The 13444-nt window shown below is 48.1% G+C and overlaps 1 protein-coding gene across 3 annotated transcripts in view; it reads right to left on the bottom strand.

Annotated features, from left to right (window-relative positions):
- The window catches only part of KYNU (kynureninase), a 172659-nt gene that overhangs the window by 103618 nt on the left and 55597 nt on the right, over window positions 1-13444 (bottom strand). The gene's annotated exons all lie outside the window — the stretch shown is intronic.

Here is a 13444-nt window from a genome sequence, read left to right as displayed (position 1 = left end):
CCAGCCAGGTTAGCAGCGGATGCGCCATATGCCCTAGTGGAATGTGCCTTGATGGCCTTTGGGGGGCTGCATGTTCTGTAGAGTGTATGTGAGGCGGATAGTCTCTACTAGCCAGTGTGACAAACGTTGTCTAGATAATACTTGCCCCTTGTTCTTCCCTTTATAGGAGATGAACAGCCTTTTTGATAACCGGAAAGGTTTAGTCTTAGAAAGGTAGTAAAGAAGTGCTCTGCGAATGTCCAAAGAATGCAGAGCCTTTTCCAGTGGTGTTGTTGGAGATTTGAAGAAAGTGGGCAGTACAACATCCTGGTTGATGTGGAAGTCTGACACAATCTTAGGTAAGAAAGAGATATCAGGTTGCAGGAGTACTTTGTCTGGGTAAAAATGAGCATAGGGGACATCCATTCGGAGAGCTGTAAGCTCGCTCACCCTGCGTGCCGTGGTGATTGCCACTAGGAAGGCAGTCTTCAATGACGCTAGTTTCATGGATGTAGAATGCATGGGTTCGAATGGGGGCTCAGTGAGAGCGGAGAGGACCAGAGAGATACTCCACTGTTCAAGTAGTTTACGGACAGGGGGGTATAAGTTGGCTAGGCCTTTCAAGAAACTCTTGCAGGAGGAATGGGAGAATACTGTCTTGCCATCCCATCCTGGATGTCTGGACGATAAAGCCGCTAGGTGAACCCTGATAGATACATTTGAGAGTTTCGCCTTTTTTAGAGAGGTCATATAAAGTAGGAGTTCTTGGACTGTGGCTTCTTTAGGGCAAAAAGCATGACGGGAAGCGTAGACAGTGAACCTCTTCCATTTACTCGCATAATTGGGCTGACTCAAGGCTGACTCAGCCTTCCATCCTTCCGAGGTCGGTAAAATGAGTACCCAGAAATGTTGGGGGCAATATGCTACATCATTGTAAACCGCTTAGAGAGCTCCGGCTATATAGCGGTATATAAATGTAAGTGCTATTGCTATTGCTATTGCTATAATTGCGCCTCGTAGATGGTTTGCGCTGGTTTAGCATGATCCGTTTCAGGAGTCAACTCTCCAGGCTGTTAGTTGTAAGGTTTGCACCATCGAATGTAACAGGCAGCCGTTCTCCTGAATCAGGAGGTCCGGCTGGTTGGGAAGTCTCCGAAAGGTGTTCGAGGACAGTCTGAGTAAATGTGGAAACCATGCTTGGTGCGGCCACCACGGGGTGATCAGGATGCACTTCACATGGCCCATCAGTAAGCGAGCTACAACTCTGCCCACAAGTGGTAGAGGGGGGAACATATAGCTCCAAATGCCCGACCAGTCCAGTTGGAAGGCGTCCCCCAAGGACCGAGGGTCGTGACCCGCCCTCGAGCAGAATAGTTTGCATTTTGTGTTGTGTCGCATAGCAAATAAGTCTGTCTCTGGCCATCCCCAAAGGTGGAACATCTGACTCAGGTAAGTATCGTTCAGTTCCCCCTCGTGTTGAGCTTCCATCGAGAATGAATGGCTGAGGCCATCTGCTATTATGTTGTCTGTGCCCTTGATGTGGATGGCTAGTGGTGTAATACTGTTCCTGATGCACCAGTGCCAAATTTGCAGGCTGAGGGCACACAGAGACCTTGAGACTGTTCCTCCTTGTCTGTTCAGGCAGGCTATCGCTGTTGTGTTGTCTAGCTGTAGCTGAACAACTCTGCCACGTAGCATTGGCAGAAAGGCCTTCATTGATAGGAAGACTGCCAACAGTTCTAGAAAGTTTATATGCAGTTGACTTTGTGCGCGTGTCCAGAGGCCTTGAGTTGTTGTGGCATTGCAATGGCCGCCCCAACCCTTGAGGGAAGCATCTGTCGTTACCCAAACTGATGGAGGTTGAGACTGGAAGGGTACTCCCCTGAGCAAATTGGACTTCTGAGCCCACCAGGACAGCGTGTGTAAGACTGGGCTGGGAACCAGATGATTTTTCAGTGGGCTGTCTCTCATTAGGTTGAAGGAAGAGAGGAACCACATTTGCAACTTCCTCATCTTTAGACGGGTGTAACGTACTGTCGTTTTGCAAGAGGCCATTAAGCCCAACAGGCGTTGTATTTGACGGGCTGGCTGTGAAGGGCGGGCCTGAAAATTGTTTATCATAGATGCGATGGTTTGGAAACTGTCCTCTGGGAGAAAAGCTCTTCCCAACCTGGCGTCCAGCACAGCTCCAATGTATGTTATGACGGGTACTGGAGTGAGGTTGGACTTCTTCCAGTTGACCTGTATTCCAAGGTCGTGGAGGAGGGTCAGCATATATTGTATCTGCGAAAGTAACTCGTTTTTGTCTTGTGAGGATAGGAGCCAATCGTCGAGGTAAGGATAAACTTTCAGCCTCTTCGTTCTTAGGTGGGCCACTATTACTGCCATGCACTTTGTAAAGACACGCGGGGCAGTACATAGTCCGAATGGTAGTACTAGGTACTGGTAAATTGCACTTCCTACAGTGAATTGTAGATATTTCCTGAAGGACGGACGGATTCCTATATGAAAATAAGCATCCTTCAAATCTAACGTCACTAGCCAGTGCTCCTGTTGCAGAAGTGGTAGGATATCCTGTAACGTTGTCATGCGATACTTTTTTACTTGGACATACTTGTTTAGATGTCTGAGGTCCATTATAGGCCATATCCCGCCATCCTTCTTCGGAATTTGAAAATAGAGGGAGTAAAATCCCTCCCGCCTCTCTGCCCAACGCACTGGTACCACAGGTTTTTTGCGAAAGAGTTCCTGCACCTCCTGATATAGGACTGGTGTCTCCTTTTTAAAGCAAACACCACGGAAGCGTGGGTGAGCTTTGAACTCTATCGCGTAACCATACTTGATGATCTTCAGCACCCAACGATCTGATGTTATGTGGCGCCATGCTTGCGCATGACTTGCCAACCTGATGTTGTTGGTGGCTATTGGGGACGCCCGAGTGTTGTGAGTCAGTCCCCCCTTGTCCCCGATGTTGTGGGGAGGCGAGTAGGTACCAGGTGACGCAGCGGGTACCAGGTGACGCAGTGGTACCAGGTGACGCAGCGGGCTGTCCTGGATCTCAAAGCCGCTGCTTGTTTTCTTCAGATGGTTTTCGTTGAGTTGAACGAAATTTCCCTTTTTGTTGGTTACCGCGTTTATTGTAAGGTTGATACGATTTGCGGTAGTCGCGGCAGTCCTGCTGTCTATACGTAGGACTAGGGCGATAAAAGGTTCTTTGTTTATTCCCATATGTTGTGGAAGTGGAAGTAAAGGTTTTTGCCGTAAATTTTGATTTTTTCATTTTCTCCATGGTTGTGTCTGTCTCCTTGGAGAATAGGCCTTTTCCATCAAAAGGCAGTCCCTCTATTTTGTCCTTCATATCCTGCTGAAGGGAGGTAGACCGAAGCCATGCGTGGTGTCTCAGTGTCATTGCTGTTGTAAGAGACCTGGATTCTGACTCAGCCAGATGTTTAGCTGTACTCAGTTGTTGGCAGGTGAGGTCTGCTGCCTTTTGTAACGTCTTGCGAAATTTTAATTTCAGTTTTTCTGGGGATAAGACATCCCAATTCTTTTCCAAGTACTCCCAGATGCAATATCCGTATTTTGCCATACAGGCCGAATAATTCGCCACTTTAACAGAGAGACAGGATGTTGAATATAATTTCCTGCCCATGACATCCAGTTTTCTACCTTCTTTATCACCTGGGGTAGTATGTCTTCTCCCTGACTTGGAAGTGGTTGCACAATCAATTACTAACGAGTTGGGGACAGGGTGTTTGTCCCTCTAGGCGTTTTGACGTAGGAGTAGATGTATGAGGAACTTGCCAAGCGCACTGTGCCGCATTAGATATTATGGGCAGAAGTGGCAAAGCGACCGGCTGAGAGGATTGAGATCGCCGCATGAAATTATAGACTGGATCATCTATGGTCTCTTCAGTTGAGAAGAGAGATCCAGACCCAAAGCTGATGCCATCTGCTTAACATGCGAGTGGTATGCCTTAAGCTCTTTGGTTGGTGATACATGGGCTGGTGTGGCCACATCCGGGGAAGGGTCAGCCTTTAGTCTCTCAGCATCCGATTCAAAATCAGAGGAGCCATGATGACTATCCCGTGAGTCGCTGTCAGAATGAGTCAGACTAGTAGGTGGGACCCCTGGCGAAGTCGGGCGAGGAGAAGGCGGTGTAGCAAAAACTTCAGTTTGCACTGCTGAGTTGGTAGAGGGCTGTATTCTGGTTTGAGAGCCCTTATTAATGACGGTCGTGTGAGGTGTCTGAGTAGAAGTTGTTTTAAATATTTTAGTTGGTAAGGCCTGGGTTTCTCCCGTTGCCAGTGGGTATACTTGAATCTGAGTAGTTTCTGGCTCAGGTCAATGCAATGCCCGGTCGCCAGAGTGATCGGTTGTATTTACGGGTCTCCACACCCTATCCTCCTGGTAATCATACGCAAATCCTGGCGAGGCTGCACCTGGTGAAGCCGTTTCTGTTGATGGGGACACGGCATGGGTGAATCCGCACGTGTGCCAAGGTGTAGAATTGGCAAGTTGTGTAGACGTTAGAAGCCCAGGAACTGGGATCGAAGGAGTAGCCACGCCATCATCCGAGTGTGGAAACCCATGAAAAGTTGAGGGGGTAGCTGATGTGGAATTAAGCATTTTCAGAAGGGGATCTAGTGGAGCAGGTTCCCCTTCGGAGAGATCATCTTCTTCTATAGAGAAGGTCATCAGGACTCGGAATCGAGGAGTAACTGTGGTCATAATAGCGGGAGTATTCAACGTCTCTGGACGGTCACCGTCTCTGGACGTCGATGGGGAACGGATCGGAGTCATCGCTGGTGCCAGATCTCGAGCTGCTGGGATTTTCGATATCGATGTCGACGGGGTCTTTTCCGCTGACTCTATCGATATTGACAGTGTTCTCGGCATCGAGGGTGAAACTTCTTTCGGTATCGATGCCGATGCTGGTGTCGATGTTCCAACTGGCCCCGATACCGATGTCGACAGAGCGGTAGTGTTCAGTGTCGACGATGAGATTGACTCTTGCAGCGTCGATGTCGAAGAAGCGATATGCTTCGATTTCGACACAGAAGATGATGTTTGTGATGTTGAAGGTCGTGTCGGAGCCAATTTCTTCGACGGCGAAAGAGCATCTAGCTCCTGAGCCGAGCACAGCGACGGTGTCGAGCTGGAGGTCAGCAACCTTTTGGTGCGTTTTTCGGCGGACGCCATTTTGTCACCCGGCCTTTTCAAGGACTTAGGGGTTTTACTGGTAGGCGGAGAGGTTTTAGAATGGGCTGAACCCAGGGCCCTCAAGCCTTGAGGAGATTTCACCGATGTAGAGGGGGCGGATAACACGTCGTCAGATAGAGCCGCTCTCAAACGAAGTTCTCTATTTCTCCTGGTTTGCTTAGAGAACGACAGGCAGATTTTGCAGGATGAGGTTAGATGGGCCTCCCCCAAACAAATCAGGCACAGATTATGGCCATCTTGAGAGGGCAACTTAGCATTACACTTAGTGCAGCGCTTAAACGTCTTTTTTCCCTTAGGGGTGTCCATCGTACTCACTCCTTTCACCAGACTGCGTTAAATAGCCCTAGAATCCATCCCTTCCTTCGTCGTCTTGAAAACAGTATGCAACAGCGGGTCCAACAAAACAGTCCGAGGTCAATCCAACAATTCAAACAATTCCACGTCCGAAGTCAAAAGAGTAGTCAGAAATCGGTCCGAGGTCAAAAACAGCAGAACTAATATGCAATAGCAAGGAACCAACACTAAGGAGCCGCAGAAATCCCGAGTGATCCCTACGGCGGTCAAAAAGGAACTGAGGTGCCTGCGCTTCCTCCCGCCTTAAATAGCCACGTGGTCACGTGGGGCGGGGTGCAGGCGCTGAAGAGGAGCTGTAGAACTCGATACCGAGAGGCTTCCACACAGGCGCAGAACCCACTCTAATGGTTTCAACGGATCACGAACGAGATCTAGCTGTTGGCAGAACCTTTTTTGCCATTATGACGTGTGACATCGCCCAATATTACTCTGCAAGCCTGAATAGGAGTGCTGGATTTGGACTAGGAAGATACAGGTTCAAATCCTTGATCAGTCCTGAAGCTCACTGGATAAACATGAGTCAATTACATTATCTCCAACCTAACCTACTTCACAAGGTAGTTGTGAAGATAAAATGGGAATGGACAGAACCACGTATGTTGCTGAGCTCCTTGGAAGAAGGCTTAATGTTATAAATGATATCTAGCCTACTTGTTGCAGATGGGGTGGGAAACAGCTTTGCTACCATGATGGTTGCCAAACTGCTGTTGCTTCATTTCTTCTTTTTAAATCAGAGCAGAAATGCACTATTGCACTACTAAAAAGGCAGATGATGTAGCTCTCAGTGAACTAAATAAAAGGAAGTGAGGGGAACACTCCTAAAGATTAATAAAGTAGCAGGCCATTACTTCAAAGATAGATAGCCTTACTGTTGTTCATCACTTCATTATTTAAGAGCAGAGAAGATTACTCCTGTGATAGACTGGCACAGTATAGGAAACACTCAGGCTCCAAAGTAGTAATAAAAAGATCTGAAAAATAAGCTGTCACAAAATGGTACAGACAAAGTATGTTTGGTGGGGAGGGGGGGAGGAATTATTTTGTGATGTCACATGCATTAATATGGAGTCACACTGTTACAATCCACACTACACTCATAACAGCACTGAGCAGACATATTAGCTAGGGAACAATTTTTCCCCCTCACAAAGCATTGCAGTGTGGAGAAAATATATCATCTCTCTCCCAACAGAAATACTACCTTGATCAAACCCATGCAGTAAGTGGGAAACGACTGTGCATTTCTGATACAAAATATTGTCACACCAAACTAGAATGATCATAATAAAAAGGGTGAAATGCTCAATTAATGGGAAACAAAGCTTTGTTTGAAGGACTAAGAGCTCATCAGCACTCTCCATGTGTGGAGGCAGTTTGTTGAAACAGCATCTCCTGGTGCTTTGCCCACATTGAGCTCCATCATGTAATTCTTTGAAATACATGGCATGTATTTAGACACTTTGGAGGCTAGCAAGAAGGTCACGGGTGGTGAATCATCAGGAACAAGAATTTCTGAAACAGTTGGTCAGACTAATCAACCGCTGCAACTTTTACAGTCTATCAAAGCAAAACTGGAGGCATTAGAGAAAGATCCTGGAGAAGAAGTTGCGGTGGTGGAGCCTGCCCGGCCAGAAGCGACTTTTCGCCCTAATATACTTGATGCTAATGTTGGTTCACAGGGTGAATATGACATCAGCTGGGCAGGTCATGGGCAGGTCATGGGCACCTCCATGGGCAGGTCATTTAACTAGTGTATGGGGTGGAATGCCTGCCTGGCCTCCCGCTCATGGGTTTCTTCCATCTGCTTGGGCCAGTGCTTCATTGCACCAATTGGGATTGCCTGGGATTCAGCTAATAAACATACCATGGGGACTCAGACTAGGGATGTGTGAACCAGCTCAAGGTTTAGCCAGTTTGCCATCAAACTGGTCCTGTTCGATGGCTCACCCTCTAGCCAAGCAGGGTGTGGTTGGGCTCAGCTTGACTTTGAGCCAAACCCTCTGGGCTGGTTCAGGGGTTCTAAATGTGAAAATAAATTTTTGGGTCAGCCAGCAGCCTCTGGGGGTTGCTGTCATGGCTGTGGGGAGATCTCAGATGGTTCCCCCTCCCCCTACTGGCCTCTCCTGGTTTTCTTTGGGCCATTAAGGCCAATATTTGGGCCTTTCTAGCCCTCTCGTGGCTCATGGTGGCCATTTTGAAGGCTGCCACACATCCACACTCGTCATTTGCTTGCCCAGAGTAGCCTGAAGAAGAATGGGGGGAGGGAGGCTGGAGGGGGGGAGGGGAACCTTTTGAGACACACTCCCCCTACCATGGCTGCGGCAGCACCCCTTGGAGGCCACCGGAGGATCCAGACCCAGCAATGAGTTTAAAGATCCCCCCACTCCATTTAGAAGTGGGGTGGATGACACCATCACAAACCATGCCATTGAGGTGCCCCTGTATGTCACTCACTACAACTATACCAAATTTGGTTCAAATCAGTGAGGTGGTCCACAAGTTCACACACTTGCACCTTAAACGTTAATGTGTCTGCCATCTTGGAACGGGGGGAATTACATAATCACAAACGACACCATTGAGGTGTCCCTATGTGTCACTCACTACAAATGTACCAAATTTAGTTCAAATTGGTTAGATGGTCCACAAGTTAACCCACTTGGGCCTCAAACGTTTATGCATCCACCATCTTGAATCAGGGTGGATGACATCATCACAAACTACACTGTTGAGGTATCCCTATGTGTCATTCACTACAACTGTACCAAATTTGGTTCAAATCAGTTAGACAGTCCACAAGTTAGCCCACTTGCTCCTCAAACGTTTGCAAGTTTGCCATCTTGAATCAGAGTGGATGACTTCATCACAAACAACACCATTGATACATCTCTATGTGTCCCTATAGCTGTACTTGATTTGGTTCATATTGGCCCAGGCATTGCAAAGTTGATGGGGTGGGGGACAACACATGGACACACTGATGGACACACATGAAATGCCGGGTGTCCTCATAAGCCTACTAGAAGGTAGGCTAAAATGCTGGAGAGTATTGTAGTCCCACACAGGGAAGAAGAAGCTGCCAGTTAGATTGGCTTTATCCATTTTAAAATTTATCTTTTAAAAAATCTCTCTTGTCTGTAGTTAATTTTACTGGGACTTGAGAAGGGGAGGGGTAAGAAAAATTAGGCACAAAGGAGAAAAATTAGCCGAGGTAATTAATGAACACAAGTCCTCAGTCAGCTACATTGTCCCTGAATATTTGACTATTATCTCTTCTAGCTTCACAGAATCATAGAATCTTGGAGCTGGATGGTACCTTGGAAGTCTTCAAGTCTCGGGGTTCCCAATAAGGGGTAATAGTAATAGTACCCATAGGGGTACTTGAAGGATTCCTAGGGATACTAAGGGATTCCTGCCTCCCCCATGCTGCAGTCACACTAGTTATTTCCCATCTGAGAACTGCCAGCTTGAAGCTGACACATCCTCAGTCACTTTTGTTATTAGAACTGAACCTACAGACGAGACTGATGTTAAATACCACTGAAGATGTCGTGGTGAACTGGGAGATCTTGAAGAGAAGGATCTCTAAGTGTGTAAGATTAGCTGATAGTGAGGTCTATAGGAAAGATATCCAAGAGTACCAGAGAGCCATTTCTCAACTGTTGAGAATCACGGATAGGATGAATAAAGGGGAGGCTTTCGAATAAAGGGGAGACTTGGGGGATGCAGAGCTACTATCCGTCACTTTCAAAATCAACTCCGTCAGAATCAGCTGATGAGTAAAATGTACCGGACTAGGGGTGCGATAGTCGATAGAGATGAATGGGCCAAAAGGAACGCGCCAAAACCACACTTGGGCTTCCAAGGTCTGAGGAACGAGGGAGGAGTCCTGAAAGTTGACCCTCAAGACATGCTCTGCGTCATGTCTCAATATTACCAAAAGCTGTACGCGGAACGGATTGTCAAGGAAGAGGATGTTTATGTGTATCTGAAGAACTGTCACGCAACGGAGGATGCCAGAGAGGGTCGGTCTCTGACGAAGGAAGAATGCGACTCCATGGTCTGACCGGTGACACCCGAAGAAGTGAAGGGAGTCATCTCAGGAGGCAAGGGAACTTCGGCTCCGGGCCCGGACAGCCTGACGTGGGCTTTTTATAAAGAATTTGTGGACCTCTTGCTGCCAGTATTAGTCAAGCTATTTAACTCCTGCTTGGAGGAGGGGGCTCTGGGCCGATCCTTCACGGATGGGCTTCTGATCTTCTTCCCCCAAAAGGGGGATACTTCGCTACCTAAGAACTGGAGACCCATCACGCTGACCAACGTCGACTACAGGATCCTGGCGAAGATCTTGAATCAGAGATTGGTGGCGACGGCTGCGAAATTGATTTATAGTCTTCAGATGAGCGCCGTGCCGGGCAGGAACATGGTGGATTCTCTGTGCTTAGTGAGGGAAGTCTTTCGATTCATCAAACAGGATCGTTGGAAGGGTCATCTGTTACTCCTCGATCAGATCAAGGCCTTCGACAAGATCAATCACACCTATCTGTGGGCACTGCTCCGAAGCAAGGGAGTTCCGTCGCGATTCGTGGACTGGGTACGGATGCTATACACCGATGCGGGAGTGGTCTTGCAAGTTAATGGCTGGAGAGGTGACCATATCATATTGCATTCAGGGGTGCGCCAGGGCTGCCCCCTGAGTCCACTATTATACGTCTTTGCTCTGGATCCAGTTCTAAGGAGAATCCAATGTGAACCCCGCTTGCCGGGATTCGTGATCCCCCTACCTTCGCCAGGTGAGGTTTTCCCAAGATCTAGTGAGGAAGAGAAACCGGCGATTACGGCGATGGACTCAGAATCGTCACATGACATCGGAAAAGAGACCCCCGGCGATTTCAGAGTGAAGTTTATAGCGCATGCCGATGATGTGACCTTGCTGTTAATGGGTGAGAAGGAGGTCCGGGTGGTGCTGGACCTTTTTGCCGAGTATGGAGCGATCTCGGGTTCCGAGGTGAACGTGGAGAAAAGCTTATTCGTCGAAGTGGATCAGGGGAAGGGCCAATTACGATATCTGCCGGTGAGGGATCAAGCGGAAGGAGGCCTCGAGGAAGGGGGACCCTCAAGAGAATGGAAAGATGTGGTGAGCGTCTTGGGACTCGCTTTTGGAGTCAAAAGTCACGTCTGGAAGGAAGACTGGCTCGCGTGGGAAGAGAAGGTTACCGCTAAGATCGCTCAATGGAAGAACTGGAAGTTATCGATGTATCAGAGGGCGGTCTGTGTCAAAACCTACCTAGTGCCCATCGCCCACAATCTGGTGACAGTCTACCCCCCTCCGGCCGATCTGCTGAGGAGGGTAGAGGGACGAGTGTTTGCTTTCGTGTGGAGAATGAGCACCTTCCTGCTGCCCAGGGCGGTGGCATACCAGACCGTGAAACAGGGAGGCTTGGCTCTCCCGGCGTTGCAGTCTTTTTTCTTGGCCAAATTTGTGTCTTATAATTTTGGAATTTGGATCTTCTGCGTCGTTTACGACAGAGGAAATCTGCTACGGAGACTCTGGGCGGCGTTATTCGCAACCGGCTGGCAAGACTCCCGGTAGGGAGTGGACTGGTGGGAGAAAGGCGCCTTTCTCGGGAACGTGACCCAGAAGGTGCAAGAGGCCATGCCGGAGTATTTCGAGGATCTCCTCGGTTGGATGAAATGGGGAAAGATCGTGCCCGCCGTACTGAGGACGCCTCGGACCGTCCGACTGATGAACAAGAGCGTATATGACATGGCGCTGACGGAGGGACCCTTCTCGCGGGCACAGAAGCATAGGTCATCTCGAGGCGGGAGCTCACGGTCCTTCTATCAGATGGGAGAACCGGTTGCGTTCCTGAAAGAAAAGGAAATTCCCTTTCACCTTTGGGAATTCAGGTGGAGGATATATCATCGAGTGTTACCCCTGAATGGGAGTAAACGGTGGCTCCGGCCCGATCAGCAGCTCTGCCCCAGGATAACTTGCCAACAGGAAGCCGCCGTCTCGGAAATGCCTCCGGTGGAGACTCACGCTCACTTCCTCAAAGAATGCGTGACGGCGAGGGAAGTGTGGCGAAGGGCGGGGTCCCTCTTCCGATGGCCCGAATTGGGCACGCAGTCCTGGGAGGCTCTGACCACAGGCACGGTCGGGGATCCTCTCCCGCCAGGTCCTAGTAAGAAAGTGGGTCGGAAGAGGGATAGGTCAGGGGGAGTTCTGGAGAGTAAATGGAAGGTTCCGATCTATGTTTTTTGGTTAACCAGTTTGTATATCATGCATGCTATGTTCCTCCATCACAATGGGGAAGTGAAAAGAGACTGATATCGGAGCGGGGAAGACAGTGTAATTGGCCTGGAAGAGGTTATATGGTTTTGTCCAAAAAGAACGGGGCTCCTTATCGAGGGCAGAATGGGAAAGATGCTGGAAATGGACGATCGATGTCCCTCCCCCGATTACGTGAGAGTCCGATGTGTTGTATTTCTTTGCTTGTAAGGACTATTCTGTATTTCTTGGGTTTTGCTTGATGCATCCTGGTCTATATTGCTAACCTGTGGATTTCTGATCTTGTGAATGTATCGTAATGTAAAATTCTAGTAGTTTGTTTATTCAATAAAGAAAACCTCCCCAGAAAACCTCCTCAGTGATGTGTTCACTACAGAAGGGAAGGAAGGAGAGTGAAAACCCTTCTCCTATGCTCCTGATTGGCTGGCTACTTACTGAAGCTCCCCTTCCCTCAGCCTGATTGACAGGCTTCAGAAAATAAGTACTGAGTACTCCAATCAAAATTAATGTGATAAAGAATAACAGCACTTCCAGACTAATGGCATTGGCACACTAAGAAAGAGATTGTGTTTGATGATCCACACTTGGAGATGTGCATGAAACCAAAACACATGGTTTCTGTTCGAATCTGAATCAATTGAACCAAACTGCATTGTGCTGAACCATTTCAGTCAAACTGACTGGGCAGTCTGGTCTGTTCAATTGAGCAGTTCGGGTGGCCATACTTGTAAAGGGGAATCCGGTGAAGATTCCCCTTTACAACTATGGGGGTGGAGGAGTGGCGAGAAAGGTTGTTAAAGTCTCTTACATGGCTCCCTGCTCACTGCGCCCACCCCCCATCAGAATTGCCGGCAAGATTACTCTTAAAACACAGGCCACGCACATGGTGGCAGCACAGTTCTGGCCTCCGCGAATGGAAGGTTTGGTCTGCAATTGAACCACCAAACCAGCCTGGTTCAATGGGAACCGGTTCTACGTTGAATGGTCCATGCACACCACTATCTATGCTTTCCCAGGAAGCCCTCAGGGATATATTTTCCGGTGTCATAGAGGGCTTCCCAGGAAAGGTAGGTTGTCAAAAATCACCTCTTCCCTGGTGTGCCAGTGCTGTTAGTCTGAAAGTGCTGTTAGTCTGATCTTCTTACTGAACACGTGGTTACTTTGTCAGGATTCCAGCCACTGTCTGCAGAATGACATACAGAATGCAAAAAAATGGACATTCCTGTAAAAATATGCCTGATATTTGCATCTGGACAGAAATTGTGATTCTGTTCTATATCTGCTTCCCTCACAAATACAAAGTAATCTTGTATAGATTTAACTAATATTTTATTCAGAAATAACTCCATTTGCCCCTCCTTTCCCTCCCTTTTCCTTTCAGACCTCCCCCCACCCCAGAATCCCCACTGGGACAAACTTCTAAACAACAAAACATAGAGGATAGTGGATAGAATACAACAGATCTCTTTCTTGATTTTCCATATTCTTGAAATTATATTTGATTAGTTCTTCCCTATCTTTCCAACATCCACATTTTTACTGAGATCTACTTTTTTATGGTTAAATGCTTCTCCCATGAAAAATACAGTCCCTGC

The sequence above is a fragment of the Hemicordylus capensis genome, chromosome 1, assembly GCF_027244095.1.
Source record: "Hemicordylus capensis ecotype Gifberg chromosome 1, rHemCap1.1.pri, whole genome shotgun sequence".
Classification (NCBI taxonomy): Eukaryota; Metazoa; Chordata; class Lepidosauria; order Squamata; family Cordylidae; genus Hemicordylus; species Hemicordylus capensis.
This window is presented reverse-complemented; position numbering and strand designations above follow the sequence as displayed.